Source organism: Chroicocephalus ridibundus, chromosome 3, assembly GCF_963924245.1.
Source record: "Chroicocephalus ridibundus chromosome 3, bChrRid1.1, whole genome shotgun sequence".
Lineage (NCBI taxonomy): Eukaryota > Metazoa > Chordata > Aves > Charadriiformes > Laridae > Chroicocephalus > Chroicocephalus ridibundus.
The window spans coordinates 15,345,587-15,362,600 of record NC_086286.1 but is presented as its reverse complement, the minus strand read 5'-3'; the positions used below and the strand labels follow the sequence as shown (position 1 = coordinate 15,362,600).

The 17,014-nt window shown below is 44.8% G+C and overlaps 1 protein-coding gene across 3 annotated transcripts in view; it reads left to right on the top strand.

Moving 5' to 3' along the window:
• FOXN2 (forkhead box N2) overlaps positions 1 to 17,014 on the top strand; it is a 118,929-nt gene that overhangs the window by 21,814 nt on the left and 80,101 nt on the right. For all 3 annotated transcript variants that reach the window (XM_063328109.1, XM_063328111.1, XM_063328110.1), the window contains one exon: positions 13,438 to 13,532. The gene's annotated coding sequence lies outside the window, so the exon portion shown is untranslated. The remainder of the gene's footprint in view (positions 1 to 13,437; positions 13,533 to 17,014) is intronic.

Here is a 17,014-nt window from a genome sequence, read left to right as displayed (position 1 = left end):
GAGCTGGCTGTCTCCAGTTCTCTGCACCTTTTCCCTTCGATTGTTTCAGATTTGCAAGTAAGATGCCACTAGTAACATTGGAAGGCTGCAGTGACTTCCAGCCTCTTCTCAGCACTGCCTACAGACTGATGCAAATTGGCACATTTAAAGCCCAGGCAGACAGCAGCTGTGTAATCCTGTGGCATTTCCTTCTAAAATTTTCTGCCCAGAAGAGGAGCTTGAAAGGGACATGAAATGAAGTAACAGTTTGGGGAGAAATCCAATTCCAGCCCCAGAGGCAATACTACAACAAGCAATAAATCTTCTTGTTTGTATCTACAGAAAGAATAAGACACTCCTGACTTGCTAGCTCTGTCTCTGCAGCCGGGCAGGTGCCTGCAGACCTGCTTCCCCCATCACCTATATCCGGGACCTATTTGACCATGCTGCAATCCCCTTTCAGCGTGTACTGCAGGTTTTCTTTTCCATGGAAACCAGGACACTGTCGAAGAAGGAGGATGGGAGAGATGCTGCGTACCTTATTTCAACCTGACGTGGCTTTAGGACATGAGCAGAAAACAACACCAGAGCCAGACACAGCCCTTTTTTTTTAGCTTGCTAGGTATCCGATAGTCTCAGGCAGTCAGACGGTGTCTGATGTGAAAAACAAGCTCAAAGAAAAATCTCAAAGCATCCAACGCAAACAGAAAAGTACCTACTAAACTGGGGGGAGACAGAGACTTAGAACTAGTCGCTGATGCAGACTAACAGACAGTCACATAGCTTCAAGGTAGTGATGCCTCCCATCTAATTCCAGCACAATCTGTCACTCGGCTTTGAAAAAGGCAGAGTGAACAACAGTTGTTCAGCAGCAGAAAATATTGGTACCTATTGTGCTGGCACGTCAGTATTGGAAGGATGATTTCTGCGTGATTTCATTCCTGAGATCCCAGGGTTGGGTGTTTTTTTTGGACTATTCCTTTTCAGTAACAATAGGCCTGCTTCTAAATTTCCCATTAAAACAACGTTTTTGATCAAAAATGCGGTTTCTGCCCCATGAACAACTCCAACACGCTAACAGCTCTTTCAGTGGGTGACGCAGAAGTCCCTCGGTGCTCTGAGCTAACCCCAGAGGTGGAAGGCCGAGTTGCTTCTCTGCGAGGCCAGCGGGGAGCTGCCCCCGCCGCCCTCCAGCTTCCCTGTCCCAACTGCTGCTCCAGTAGCAAAATGTACTTTTCTGGCTGGGCTGGGGCGAGCAGCCTGCTGTACGTGGCACGTGGCGGTGACATTTTGGGAGAAGGAGTCCAACGCAGGAGGCCAGACCAGAGAGGAGACACAGAAACCCAAGCTGCAGCTCTCAGGGGACACGGTTTCCCTGCACAGCGCGATGAAATTTAAGTTTGAGCTGTCTCAAAATAAAAGGCCGAAGGATTTTTCTTTCGCACCTCCTTTTTACATCACACGGGTATTCTTCTCTTTACCAGTATCTTCAGGCTTTCAGTTCCTCTACCCAACTACAGTCTGTTCTGCTTCTGGGAAAAGCTGGGGAAAGGAACTGCAAATGGAAAATACATCCCCCTGTTCCTATCTACCTCTTCCCCCACACACTTTGGTAAAAAAAAAACCAAAAAAAAAACCCCAGATCTTATATCTCCTTTTCTTTAAGCCCAGATTGCTTCTCTTAATGCTTTCTCTAGTGATTTCAGCTCCACTTTTTTGTTCAAGAGAAAATAAACCACTTCACATTTAAAAGCCACAAATTTTTGCTTCCATTTTGTCAAAAAGGCTGGGCTCCTTCCAGGTTTAGAAATATACTCAAATCTGCCAAGTTTTGTCAAACAGTACCTTCCTGTAACAAGAAATATTCATACTTTTTGGATGAAAAAGAAAGAGGAAAAACAGCCATTCGAATGCCTTCTATAAGAGGGAAGGTTCTGTATCTTCCTGGGTGCAGACATGGGGGAGGAGGAATATGAAAAGACCGAATAAAAAAGAAAAAAAGCTGACAGAAATACCCAGCTGAGGGCCAATCTGAGTTTATAATTGGTATCAGATTCTGCCAGTCTTACTCGTGTAGCGCAATCCCGATTGATTTCTGGAGGTTCCTCACAGGGTAAGCTAATGTTTAACAGAAATAAGCGTTACCGAATCTTGTCCTTGAGAAGCAGGGGTCAGGAAACTGCTATCGATTCAACTGCTGTATTCCTGACCGGCAAGCCTGCTCGATTCAGGGTTAATTAACTGATTCCTTAGAGCGGAAGTGTTGGGGAAGAGCATGATCATTGCCGTTAATATTCATTCTAATGTGATGTATTTCAACTCCCCCTCCCTCATGTCTCACAGAGAGTGATCCGGTGAAGGAGGATGACAAGTCTTGGTGAAACGATCTCAAATTCTGCCGGATACTTGTAGTTTAAGCTGTATGGCAGTGCAAGATCAGCCACGGTGTGAAAGGCAATAATGCACACATTCTTTATTCCAGACCATTTTCTAAGCTTGCCCGATACAAAACCTCATCATTCCTGGGCGGTTCTCTCACTTTGCGTGTCAACCTTTGCTACCTAGCCTACTCCGATGTGTGGGAAAGAAACATTGATTTGAATTGTGCCATGGTGCCATGCGTCTTAATAACACTCTGGAGTGATTGGCACCGAGTCTGGATTCTGGAGTTGGACCCAGTCTTGCTGCCAGGAGGCAATCTTGCAGAGAGGGGCTACAGCTGTGGCCTCTGAAGGGACCTGCCTACTCCATCTATGTGTTCTTTCCGTGTGTCTTGCAGTGCATGAAGGTGCTAATTTGTTCGTGTTTTCCTCTGTTCATTAGTGTATTCTGTCCTTAGAAATTCAGCTTTTTTAAATAGTAATGTGAATTGTCTATGTGAAAGATTAATCACAAGGAGGTGCTTGAGGTGGGAAGGCTTTTCCAGAGAGGTTCCACATGTTGTCAGCTAGTCACTCTGAATGGCAGCTTCCAGTTAGGTCCCTTAGCTTTTGGAAGTGACATTTAGTCTGACGTGTGCCAGCCATGCATCTACCTAGCCCTGCAAAGTGCAAATATTAACATAAATGCATATTAAGATATGTGTTAGCTCCTTAACTGAAATAAAGTGTGGGTGTTCCAGCGGAGGCAAGCAAATAGCATTGATTTACACTGGCTTGAGGATTTGGCCTGTTATCACTTCTTTATATGCTTTTAAAAAGAGCTGCCAACGAGATAGTTTAGGCTTTTTCTGGAACATGGCAAGTAATTGTATGTTTTGGCTGACTGGGAGTGACGTTGGCGAATCTTTCTCAGAAATTGTTCTGCTGGATAGCCGATTCTTCGGGTAAGAGCTACTTATTTAGTTCAATCCTCCACCCTAGGCCTATCCTTCAGGTACATCCTCTTTCTCTCAGGGAATCTCATCTGAGCAGATTTTGAAGAACAGCTCTGATGAGGCTGCCCAGGGAAGTGGCTGAGGCACCATCCCTGGAGGTATTGGAAAGACGGGTAGACGTAGTGCTTAGAGATACGGTTTAGTGATGGTTTTTGTCAGCGTTAGGTTAATGGCTGGACTCGACGATCTGAAAGGTCCCTTCCAACCTAGGCAATTCTATGATTCTACGATATCTGTGTGTCTGACCAGTCTGTCCATCGAAGGAAGTTTTGGGCCAGCTGCATCCATGCCCTACCGAGCAGAGCCCCCGGCTGCAGCCCTGCACCTCATGCCCAGTGTGCCTGTATGGAAAAGGTACCAAAGTCGCTCCAATACTTTCTGAAAAACTCTAGTGTTCCTGTATAAATGCAAAGGAACAGCAACGCGCATGAAATATCACCAGTGCTTCCAGATGTCGAGATTCCCCTTCAAGGGTGACGTGCCTTCTCTGCACCCGCCGTGAGCTGGTGTCAGGGCCAGGTGCTGAGCGCCCTGCATGCTCTGGTGGCCCCAGCGGCACTGCTGATGGTGTGGCTCCTGCAGCACTGCCAATGGCATCGTCCCATTGCTCTATTTCTGTAAAAAGCTGATTTTGTTTATAGCATAATTTGCTCGCAGTTTTCTTGGGCATTTTTGCCTCTCTAATAAGTATGCTGTGAGTACATCTGCACGCATTCATATGTCGAGATAAAATTACCGGTGGTGCTCATCTCCCCCTGTGCCGCTGCTGCCACCTCCAGTGGATGCTCATGTGCCTGAATGCCCATGTACAGACACAGATGCGTGCGCGCAGCACCTGATCCTGCTTCTTAATTATTTTTAGCCCAATTCCCTGAGTTGTTCTGCTTCCTGCTGATGAATGGAAAACTGTAGTGGTGCTGTTTCATTTCACCAGCCTCTCGAGTGTAGAAATTATGGTAAATTTGAGAACAAGTGTGATTAGATTGATAGTTACACCTCCTTCTTTAATTAGCCAACCACAGGATCTGTGGAGTCAAGGGAGGGGGGGTGGGGGTAAGATTTTACCATGGCGAGAGCGCTGGAGGTTCTTTTCTTGGCTGTTCTTTGTTGTCTGTCTGTTCTCACTGAGAATGAACCCTTTAGTGATGTGCGTTTTATTTACAGCTGCCCTGACTTTGCTACATCAATGGTTTCCCTGACCTTGGCTCAATGATTATGCAACAGAGCGTTGTAAATTATCTTGTCACCCGAATCTCCATTTAGACAAGCATAATCACTTCCTTGTAAGAACCCAGGCCTGGTGTACAGAAACAAAAAAATATCTACTGCATAATAATGAGAGCAACGTGCTATTAGGGATGAAAAAGCCCCTCTACCATATGGAAAACTACCACATACGGGTGCTTGGAACCTGAACGTCATTAATTTCTGCAAAGTGCTTAGCAATCCTTGGCAAAAAGGTGATAAAGTGTAAAATATTATTTTTAGCTGCATTATGAAATGCAGCATGCCCCGTCCTTTATTTAAGAGAGTCTCTCTGTGCCTCACTGCAGTGACACTTGGCAGCGCTGCGATCACTGCTTGGCAATGCTTCTGCAGGCTCCATATTGCAGGGAGCGTTCTTCGCCTTATTGGCTCTCTGATCAATGTGACTTGCAGTCTAGTTTTTCTACACCCGTGGCAATAAAACATGTAACGCTCGTCCTTTGCAATGCCTCAGAGGGGTGAAGCGGAGCGATTGCATTCTGCTTGCTAGAAGCAAATCAGGTTATGGAGATGAGGAATCAAATGGCCGTGTGTCTGCAGGTGTGTATATGCACACACATGCATACTGATTCCTTCAAGGATACGTATCCTCACTTGGCTCTGCTAGCTGGGCTGCGGGAGATGGGAAAAGGATTGGCGATGATAGTCCTGGTCGTGTCCAGAGAGCTAGAATCGATTTAAGATGTAGCGTATTTGCTAATGCCAAATCTGTTCTCATGTTTGTTTCGCTTCAGCTGAGAAATACACTTTCCCTTCTTGTATCTCTGAATGATGGAAAATGTCCCTCCCATAAAACAACCCTTCAGTATGTCTCTAGACCCTCAGCAACTTTCCATTTCTCTCTCCAAAACCTTGAATGTAAAACCCTGGGCTGTTATATTGTTATTACTGTATGTAAGGGAATCACACTATCTCGTTCTTACTCCAAAGACTTTACAAATAGTGCTCAAGCACAGTACTTTCTCCTCTCCCTCTCCATAGTAACAGGGGAACTGTTATTTTGGTATATTTGTTCGGAGTGTAGTTAGTATTCAGTGAATAAACTCAGAAAGCACTATTTCACATAGAATAATTATGAATATGTATTTACTTGAATAAGCTGTTGATTTTGCATGAATTCTGCACACTGTTTCTTAGGCAAATATGCTAATGATTGATGTGTGAAAATTTACTTTATTTTGGGCTTGTCAGACTAACTAACATAGTGATCCAAATACAGAAAATTATTTCCTTACGCCTAAAGAACCATAACAATTATAGGAATATTCCAGGGAAGTTGATTCCTAATACACCAAGCCCTTCTCTATGGATATGATGACTTTGCAGCAATATTTTCAAACAAAATTTATTTTGCCGTTGTCTCTTGACATTGGTTTTTCAGTCAAGTCCTCATAGCTATATTAGCTGCACCAGGAAACCAATTCCATTAGGATCCTTTCACGTGGTCTCTGTGACGAACATCGTGGACAGCACTATGGGCAATGATGCCAATGGGCAGTGCCAGTGGGCAATGGCTATCGCAGCAGGCAATGAAGAGCAGTGGATGTCGTTTACCTGAACTTTAACAAGCATTTTGACAGTCTCCAGAGCATCCTGTGTGCTGAGCTGGAGACATGGGGACTGATTGGGACAATGAGAAGGTGAATAGAAAATTGGCTGGACCACAAGGCTGAGGGAATAGCAGGCAGCAGGTTGAAGTTGAACTAGTGAGTGGTTACTAGTGCTGTTCTTCAGGGGTCACTACTGGCTCTGATACTATTTAATGTCTTCATTAAACCTGTGAGTGTGGTGTGGAATAGGTTGCCCAGAGAAGCTGTGGATGCCCCATCCCTGGAAGTGTTCAAGGCCAGGCTGGATGGTGCTGTGAGCAACCTGGTCTAGTGGGAGGTGTCTCTTCCCATGGCAGGGGGCTTGAAAGTAGATGATCTTTAAGGTCCCTTCCAACTCTAACCATTCTATCATCCTATGATTCTGTGATTCTATACTGGAGCAAGTTCAGCAACAGTCACCGGGATGCTCACGGAGCTGGAGCATATGGTGTACAAGAATGGGTTGAGAAAGCTTATCATCCTGGAGAAGAGATGTCTAAAGGGGTATCTTATTGCTCTCTGTAACTACCTAGTAAGTGGTTATCGAGAAGATGGGCCCAAACTCTTCTTGGGGGTACACAGCAAAAGGGCAAGGGACAGCGAACACCAGCTGCAGCAAGATAAATCCCAATTGGATATAAGCAGAAGAGCTTCGCATTGACGATGATCAAGTGGTAGAACAGGTGCTCAGAGAGGCTGTAGACTCTCCATGCTTGAATTATATTCAAAACCTACCTGAGTGAGGCCCTGAGTAACCTCATCTCACTTCAAAGCTGATCCTATTTTGAGCAGGGGTATGGACCAGAGACATGAAGGCTCCCTTTCAGTGTATTTTACGGTGAGTTTATGGCGAACACTTGTAATGAATTTTGCACTTGGAAAAGTACTCCTTTTATCTGTATTTTGGATATCTTTCATGTCACAGTAAATTCCACCAGAAAGCCATCCAAAGAATGGGAGTTTTGCCAAAGAAGTGAGTGCTGAGACTAATTTGTATCATGACAGTCTGGCTATGAATTATAATTTTATCACTCTGAAACCTGACTGGTTCCATACCTACAGATCTCTGTAGCCGAGCATTAATCACCTGCTTGTAGGGATGAAAAACTTCTGGTGCTTTAATCTACAAGTTGCCATGGATGCAAGCCCTGCCTTCCTCTGGCCAGCCACACGTGGTGGCTCTGTGTTTCCAGCCTGCCTGACTGCACTGAGCAGGCTGTGCAACCCCACACGTGTATGAAGACACGCCGCTGCTCTTCAAAGCAATGGTCAAAGAGCCAAACATACAACCTAAGCATCCCCCACATCACTTGCATATGGAGAAGTGCGCAGAGAAGTTCCAAGCTGGCCTGGGTTTGAGTCAATGGGAGTTGTGCCGTTGATATCAATGACAGCAAAATTTCAGAGTTCTCCTCCCTCAGACTGGTGCGTACAAATCCTAGAGGCAATGTTTAATGCAAAATTAAAGTAGGTAAGCAGACTCATGCAAAAAAACTATTTGTTCTCTGTGTTTTTATTTTTTGAAATGTGAATGGGACATTGGTTGCAAACTGAATTTAATAGTTCGTTCCTGATGATGAACCAGAAACAACCATTTTGATGGGAGTTTGTATATGGAGGAGTATGTTTTGCACTTTGCTTGGGCATTTCAGTGGCAGAGCATTCTAATTCTCTGGCTGATGTGCTCAATGAAGCATGCATAGAAAAGTCCTCCAAACTGTTTAAGAACCTTTCTTAAGCCCCCAAAGAGTATTTTAGTTTCTGTTGTGTATGGAAAATAAATTTATAAGAAGAATTAAACTTGGAGGTAACTGCATGGCACAAGATTTTTCAGCGTTGCTCTACTAATGTAACTGATTGAGTACAAGATGTGTTGCTTGCCATTTCCCGGAATGAAAAAATGAGCTGTTCAGTCTTAATGCGCAATTCCAATTATGGTTATAAAATACTGAATCAAGTCTTTCTTGAAAAAAAAAACCCCACTTGGAATTAAACAGTTCAACAGAATTAATAATGATTCCAGATGGGCCTGTATTTGGCACTACAAAGTGTGTGAAAGGAAACATTTTCAACCAGAAGTTTGAATGATTTATAGAAGTTCTTGAGAGATTTTTCACTAGTAAAGATGCCCTTTCAACCTCTGCACATTTGGAACTAACGACGGAAGTGACACTCACCGAGTGCAAATCTTGGCATTGGTGAAAAACACACATATGTTCACAAGCAGAAGTGCCTGAAACAATACAATTAAAAGCCGTAGCAAAGCCAGGTTCTCAACCCACTCTCTGTGCCTTATTTCCCTATTAGTAAAAGAGGAAGAGTAGCAGTTCCTCACCTTGAAAAGGTACTGAAAATAGGAGATCTTTTGTGGTTGTGGGATAGACAGGTATCATGGGACTGACATACTGCTTCTGCTTGCAAGTTAAATTTTTCATTAGATCTGGGAGAGACAAGACATTGGGCCAAAAAGAGAAAGATCTATGTTTGACAACAGTTGTTTTAGTATCTCATGTTGGGCAGATTTGGGACTACTGAAAATAGCAGAAGGCAGAGTTATAAGCTCTTATCCAAAAGCGAACGTTATCTTACTCCGCTGACTAATTGTCTCCCTTTTCCACAGTATCCCTGTTATAACCACAAAGTATTTACTAGACATTTAGCTTTCTTAAGTGCAAGTCAGCAGCTGGAGTTAGGAAAAGAGTTAGCATCATGTGGTCAATCAACCTCTTTATTGGTCACCGTGATTCATGGATTATATTAAGTGGAGGAACAAGCAAACAGATTACACAGACTTCATGTGTTACATTAAATCAATTATTAATAGACAGCTGGGTATCTCACTGCCTCGTACTCTGTTACGAACTTGTGAGAATGATGAAGAGCAAAGCAGAAGCTAACAGACTGCCCCAAACCACTTTTTACCAATTACGGTTTTAGCCTAGTGTCAGTTAATGGAAATTACTGAATTTTGCATCCTGCCTGGTCTGTGATTTACAACCCATTCCTTGATCAAGACTTTAGGGAGGATGCCTTTTGCAGGGGGAGTGGAAACAACAACATATGGCTTTTTGTCTCATGTTACATCCATTTGTAACCTGCAGGTTTAGCTTCTTTTTTTCCTACAAAGCCTGAGAGACCCCCCTGGTGCAGCTAGCTCCCGATGCCACGGAACCTTTCTCCTTGCCAAATTCCCCTCTTTTATTCCAATGTCCCTTTCCTTTATTCCACCACCTTAACACTTTCTGTCTGCTAATGTCAGAGTCTTTCTTTGCACATAAGACTGCCCAATTATTCATAATTTCTGGGCCCGGGTTCAGCAAGTCTGCTTGGAGATGATATTTGCTTTGCACACACAACTTCCTTTCATATCGGTGGTCCTGAGGCTTGTATCAGGCTCCTGAGAGCTCATCGTTTTTAATGACTAAATGGCATTCTTACTTACCTGTTATTTTAAAATGTTAACAAATGGTTCCACAGGCAAATAATTGGATTCCAATACTTCCTGGAGCCATCGCGTGCTGACATTCGCATGGCTTTATCCTGTGTCGTGATCCTTGTTATAATTTAAAGGCAGATGCGGTGTGATTAGGAATTTCATTAATTAATTCCAATTATTGAAAATAACCAAGAGTGAGCCTTTAATGTTTCGTTTTTAATCCCATCTTAGCGTGTAAGCAGTATATCTCTATCCTCTATTAACTGTAAATTTAAGAAACATCAAAACTGTTTTACACCCTGAATTTCCCAGGCCTTCGGTTCTTTCCCCTTTACTGCCGCATGACCTTGGGAAAAACAAAACAAAACAAAACAAAACAAAACAAAACCCCACAAGCTCGCAGCCTACATGTTGGATCTACGAGGTTTTCCTTTTTGTCCGCGTGCGCCGAGGCAGGTTCCGCCACCCCGCACGCCCCACAGCCCCGCGCTCCGCAGGCTGCGCTGGCTGCTCTCCTCTGCCTGGGGAGCTGTGGCTGCAGGCACCGCCTCCCCTTCGCCCTCACCAGGAACGTGTCCCCTTAGAATCATAGAACCATAGAATGTGTTGGGCTGGAAGGGACCTTTAAAGGCCATCTATTCCAACCCCCCTGCAGTAAGCAGGGACATCTTCAACTAGATCAGGTTGCTCAGAGCCTCATCAAGCCTGGCCTTGAATGTCTCCAGGGATGGGGCCTCCACTGCCTCTCTGGGCAACCTGTACCAGTGTCTCACCACCCTCACTGTAAAGAACTTCTTCCTAATGTCTAATCTAAACCTACCCTGCTCTGGTTTATAACCACTGTCCCTCGTCCTATCGCTCCATGCCCTTGCAAACAGCCCCTCCCCAGCTTTCCTGCAGGCCCCCTTTAGGTACTGGAAGAGGGTTTACAAGGTTACTGTGTTCCTTCTCGTTCTTGCTTGCTTTGTGCTCTTTTGCGAAAGAGGTTGGTAGCTGATCTGACCGTGCACTTTTTCTTCTCTCTGCCGCCTTCTGTAGCCTCCGTGGAGTGAAGTGTATCATGTTGTCCATAGCTTCCTAACTTTTCCGTTTGTTCAACATGCTCAGATGAATCTGACTTTCTAGCGTTTAAACCAAAACTCATCCAAGTGAATGGAAAAATTCCTAATTCCCTCAGTTTCTGGGCCTCATAAACTTGGCTTGTTTCTCCAAAGCTTTTCGCCTTTTGTATAATTATTTATAACTTTGCAAAGTCGGGAGGGGGGAAGTTTTTATAAATGGTGCCCAAATGGAGTATCAGGGTTTCACACCCCCTCTGCATAGCTGTAAATGAGCTTGAAAACCCAGAAAATCTGTTGCGCTGAATAAAATAATACTAATGATTTGGAGTTCGTGTTGGGCTTAGGCAGGCAGAGCAAAGCACCAGCAACTCTGCCTAGGAAATGTAGGGAGAAAAGCCAAACCTCATAAACATTTCCTTTCAAGGAAAATAGGTTTTGAAACAATGTAAATAAAGACATTACCAAAAACATGTTTTTCTTCTAGGAAAGGACCATCCAGGATTGAGGGTTTTTTCCATTTAGGAATTAAAGAAGTCTGTGAAAAAGCTGTCAAAATCTACCGGAAGCAAAGCAATCTAGGCAAGAATAGGAACAATCAAATGAAAATTAACCTTTTTTTTTTTTTGGATTGTAGGAGCTGTCTGTGAAATATTTTGTGTGTCAAAGGTCTCGTTTTCTGACAAAAGATCGGTTTCAACACAGAGGTTTCAACCTATGCTTTTTCACACGCTTGTGCAAAATACCAGATGCTAATGCTAACCTTTATTTGCAAAAATAACCCTAGATTCGAATGAACCTCTTGGAAAAATACAACCTTGCTGTTCTCCCTTGCTAAGGCACGCAGCCTTCCCGCCTCCTTCCTGACCGGGCCCAGGATAAAGGCACGGGTTGAGACTTGAATCCTGCAAGACCCCGTGGCAGGCTGGGTTGTTTCTCGCTTTCTGACAGCTGTGTCACAGGGTTATAACACCGCTTCGGGTCTGCGTACGCACAGTGTTATTTCATTTTCGGCATACATCCTTTGCAACACCATTCAGTCTTCAGCGAGAGGCTTTTCGCTGTTGCCTACGGGGCAAGGGAGAGGAAAGGGCAGTTCCCAGCCCGTTCCTTGGTATGATCTCTATCAAATCCTTGCTGCCGCAACGGCAGCATCCCAGGGAGGAGAAATTAAAATGAGGAGAGAGGCTCTACTTCTAATGTAGATCCTCGGCCATTAAATAGCAACCTGGGCATGTGGGCACACAATGCCTGGGTTAAAGGAAAAGGCATAAGTCCAAACCGATTGCTTATTGATACAATTTTTCTTCTTAAAAATGCAAATTTGCAGCAAATTTGCAGCTGGACCGCATGTATTTCTGGTGTGCCGGAAAAAGGCGTTTGAATGAACTGGCAGAGTATAAAACCCCCTAGAAAGTGAAGCTCACTTCTGCTTTCCCAGTTGCCTAGGTGATTAACATGCGATAAATACAGTTCTTCCTATGTCTATTCTTAAATCTCCTAAGACAAAGAGTTTTTTGACTTTGTGTTGCAAGACGTGAAGGTGTTTCAACAGCCAGATTTCACAAGAGCTGGGGCCTCCTCCTCTCCCTTTTGCTTGTGTCGCCTTTCTGCTGTGAAGGTCACCTTATAGTCACTATCTGTCTTATGGCGGGGAGGGGAACGCTGTCCCTGGGGGAGACGGGGGTTCAGCGGGGTGTGTGCCTGGTACCTAAAGCTCCCACTAGTTAAAAACACCGAGTCATATATCATTATCTTTAGCGCCGTTAACACCCCGTAAGCATTAGAACAGCAAAAGGTGGTTATCTGTGGGAAAGAGCAGATTGCTGGGCTGGAAATCAGGCTTCTGCCTCTGGCGTCCTCATGGAGCTGTGCAACCCTGAGCTAGTTAACTAATCCCACCATCCCCCCTTATTTTTCCTCCATCGTTCCGTTCCTCTCTATGTAGAGAGTAAGTCCTTTGTGGCAGGGATCGTCTCTGGCTGTGCGTTTGTACAGCCCCACCACACAATAGGCCGCGATCTCCGTTGGTGGCTCCAAAATGCAGAGCCTTCAAACGAGATTTCTGATACAGAAATCATCATGTGTCATGGCTTCAGAAAACCCGGTTCTGCTGCCTGTTTTCCCTTCTCCATTCTGAGGATCTCAGGCTGTTCGTAAGCGAGCATAAACTCGAGACAGGGAAATGCTGCTGCCCTTGTTCGACAGATCAGGAAAGAAAAGTACAGAAATGTGGAGTGGGTTTCTCCAGCCTACAGAGCAAACAGGCTTCTTTTTTTCTTTTCTTTTTTTTTTTTTTTCCTCTCCCCCAGTTCTGTAATACAAAGAGACAAAACACAAAACATTTTTAAAAACAAAAAATTCCCAGCATATCTTCGCGTTTTTACCTCCTGCTTCCTCTCCCTCTTCCCGGGCTGGCAGAAGCCACTACAGCTGCAAGTATGCGCTGCCTTTAATGTCGTTACTTCCCTCTCTGCTTCTCTGCTGACCTCTGGAAAATCTCCAGGGATTACTGGAGCAAATCTCAGCTGGGCAAAAAGGTCTCTCCTTTGCAGAGGCATCCACTGAACACGTGTGTTACGCCTAATTCATCCCGAGGTTATAGACACCTACGTACACCTAGCCCTACTTACCCACAAATTAGGCATTTTTTGGCGAGACTTGAATATCCGCATGTTGCTAATAGTCTGATTTATTTTTTTTAATTTCTTTTGCATGTTTTTAACTGGGAAGCAAAAGGACCATCATCACCCTTCATTTAACCACGCAGCTCCGCGGTGGAGGAGACAAATTAGAGTAGCATCTCTTTTAAAGACGAGCAAATCGAGGTAAGAGATTGCGGTGCAATTTGTCTGGCTCCTATGGAGTTCAGAGGTGAAGTTGGAGGGATGGAGCTGGGGGTGCCTGGGCCAGGACAGCCCCATCACCCGAGTGCTACCCGGGGGGGGAAGCCATTCTCCTTTGGGCCAAACCCTTCCCATTACCCCACATGGCGAAATGGAGAGCTGCCTTTTCCATTTTGTGCATTGTGCATGAACTTGGAGCTGCTTCAAAAAGGAAGTCAAGAAAAAAAAAAAAAAGAAAAAAGAAGAAGTTATTTCAGATGTGTTTCCTGGGTTGTTGGTTTTAGTTTTGATGTTGACGTTTTCAGCCGAAGCCAAATGGCACGAAGCAAATGCAGCCCTGGCTGCAGCGTGCTGTTTCCCTGGCTGGCAGGGACACCTAGTGGGTAGGGCAATGTGTGCCGGGAAAAACACGCTCTCTTGACTTCCCACCAAGGGCAATATTTCATCTTCTGAGTCATGCTCCTGCCTAATTGACGCTCATGTTATCCTTAGGAATTAACACGGAGTTGGGAGGAGTTTACAGCCAAACCTCCTTCAAGGAAGGGTGATTGTAACGTGAGAAGGTGATCTGAACTGCATTGCCGAAACTACTGCTAACGGGAACGGCTGCCAGCCTGGCTTTAGTGCGACTTATTCTTTTGAAGCCTGTTACAGTCATAATAACACCTACACTGGCTCTGTGCGAGAGCTGACTCGGTGGTGGCATGATTCATCTCTGTCTGCCCTGACGCATTTCATGGGGTATGGCATTGGAGCCACTTTTATTGTGTTGCAGACACCTACAAAATGACGTTTACTCCCGCTCTTAGTGGGATGGCTTCAGCAGAAAAAGCAGCAGGAAGCTTAAAAAGAAAAGGGAGGGCAGTGTGATCATCCGCCCCCCCACCCCACCCCCGCCAAAACCAGCAGGGCTGTTCCGTGTCAGGGCCGGACCCAAATCCGTCCTGCCTCCTCACTGCTAGTGGCCCAAGCCAGGTTTTGCCAGCCCTCGAGCTGTTTCCCAGATTGGCTGCTTGTTTGCATTCCCTTGGCACAAGGCTACGGACGACTTTTTTCCTGGCCTCGTCCCAAGCACCTGTCTGAGAGGGCTGGCGTGTGGATGCTACATTCCAAATCGAGGGCGTCCCTAAAATCCTCCAACCCATGCCAGAACCAGGGACGTTACATGTCTTGTGCAGGGAAAATCCAAGCCCTTTTATAAGCATGTGGTTTTTTTTTTGTTGTTGTTGTTGTTCAGGATAAATGCTTTTCCTCTGCAAGCTGCCAATTCTGGAGGCTGGGAAGGAGCATCCTCCCGCTCCCACTCTGGGGACGTAGGCCCTGAAGAGGTTCTTACACTTTAAAATTTAAGATGAACTGCAGCTTCTGAATCAGAGACAGATCACCGAAATAGCAGGAAGCAGTTACGCTCTGGACATTTTGAAATTGTCGCCTTCTGATCTAATTGCATGCTAGCAGTAAAACTGACACAGTTATTAAGTCCTTTTCTTTTTTTCATGTTTTACCAGGAATTCTATCTTAGGATGAATAGGTGCTTGCATCATTTCTCGCCTATGCGCTATATTAAGGAGCATCTACATCATCAGCAAATATTTTTGTTGTGCTGATACTGCGCACAAAGTCAAACGCAAAGGTACACAGCTATTTTTTTTTTCCCCTGGACTCTCAGCATAAATTGAGTGGCTCATTCCTCATCAGTTCCTCCATTAAAGAAGGAGACTTAATTCTCATTTAATGAAATTAATACATTTGAAGGAGGGGGTAAAAATTGCACCTTTCTGACATAGCTGCATTGACACAGTTTTGTAGCAGGACATAAATATCTGTATTCTAAATACTGATGATGGGAAGAAACAGTAGACAACATATTTAAGAAGACTTTGGCACTAGTAACCTGAATTCTTACATATAAGCTAGCAAAATGCCATTTATGCAAAATTATGATTATCAGTTTGTATACAAATAGATGAAAAAATTCTCAAAGTATTACTGCAAATGGCTCGATGTCAAACTGGAAGTAAATTTCAAGAGAGCGTTCCGAGCAGATGTGCAGAGATCTTCAGGACTGATTTTAGTCAATATTTTTATTAGTGATTTGGAGGATAAATATAGAGTGCACTTATAAAATTTGCTCAGTCTGGCAGGCAGGATCAGAATGCAAAATGATAAATTGAAGAGATGGTCTCAGATCAACAAGATGAAGTTCACTAATGACAAGTATGAAGCGCTACACTGCAGAGGGAGATATCAAATGCATAAGTACAAAATGGGAAGTAATCAGCTCAGCGTCACTATGAGAAAATGATCTTGTGTGTATAGTGGCTCATAAATTAAATATGACTCAACAATGTGATTATGCTGCAAAAATTGCTAATCCCACCTGGAGTTCTGTTAACAGAAGTGTTGTGTGTGGAAGAGGAGAGACTGTGCAGGCATCAGGCTGGATGCCTGCGGCTCCTTAATTACAACCTGGGCACCCAAGTAGATCAGGCTGCCCGTGGCTCCTTAATTACAACCTGGGCACCCAAGTAGATCAGGCTGCCCGTCACCTCCCAGACCTTCCCTTTGTCCCCTCTCCAGGCCCTTTACTCAGCCACAGCCTTTCTTTGCTGGCGTCCTCCATGAAGGATCCTTGACCACTTCTTCCCTTTGGAAAACATAGCCTATACTCCTGCTGCCTTGCACTGTTCCTTCTCACGGAAATAAATGACTGGTGACGCCAGGGCAGGTCTCCATACGGATCCTATAGGCACATACAATTCCATATAGGCAACACGCACTGCTCAGGGGCCGCTCGCAGGGACTCTGTCGAGGAGGACACGTGCCTCTGCAGAATTGCCGGCTTCTCGCAGCTTTGGCCTGAACCAAGGGAGTACCACACAGACGTGGGTGTCACTCGCAGACACAGCTTAGTTTGGAGGGGAAATAAATACATAAAAGAGAAAAAGAAGGAGACAATCCCCTGAGAATTACCCCTGTCCCAGGCAAAAGAAGAAAGCCGAGGGAAATTATTGCATTTCATTGCCTCATCTTTTTTTCCGCAGTGAAATTTTTGAAGGTTTTTCTTGTGTTTTTCTTTTTTTTTTTTTTCTTTTCTTTCTTTTTAAATCATCCATGATTTTATACTACACAGAACGATCTCCATTGCGTCGTGTGACAGCCAAGGGAGCTGTAGCCGCTGCCCCGACCGCAGCAGGGCATTTACCGACATTAAAAGCCCTCCCTCCTTTTGTCGCTTTTGCAGTGTAACGGCAGGAAGGATCAGCCAGCGCTAACAAAAACACGAATATATGTTTCAGAAATCATAAACGGATCACCTAAAGACTTGTGGGGGTTTGGGTGGTTGCGCCCAAAAGCCCGGGGCCTACCGCTAGATGGCAAACTTTTATTTTTAAATTCTGGAGCTGCCGGCCACGAGCTGGGTGTCACCAGGGCTGGGGGCCCAGGGCCATGGCCATGGCCAT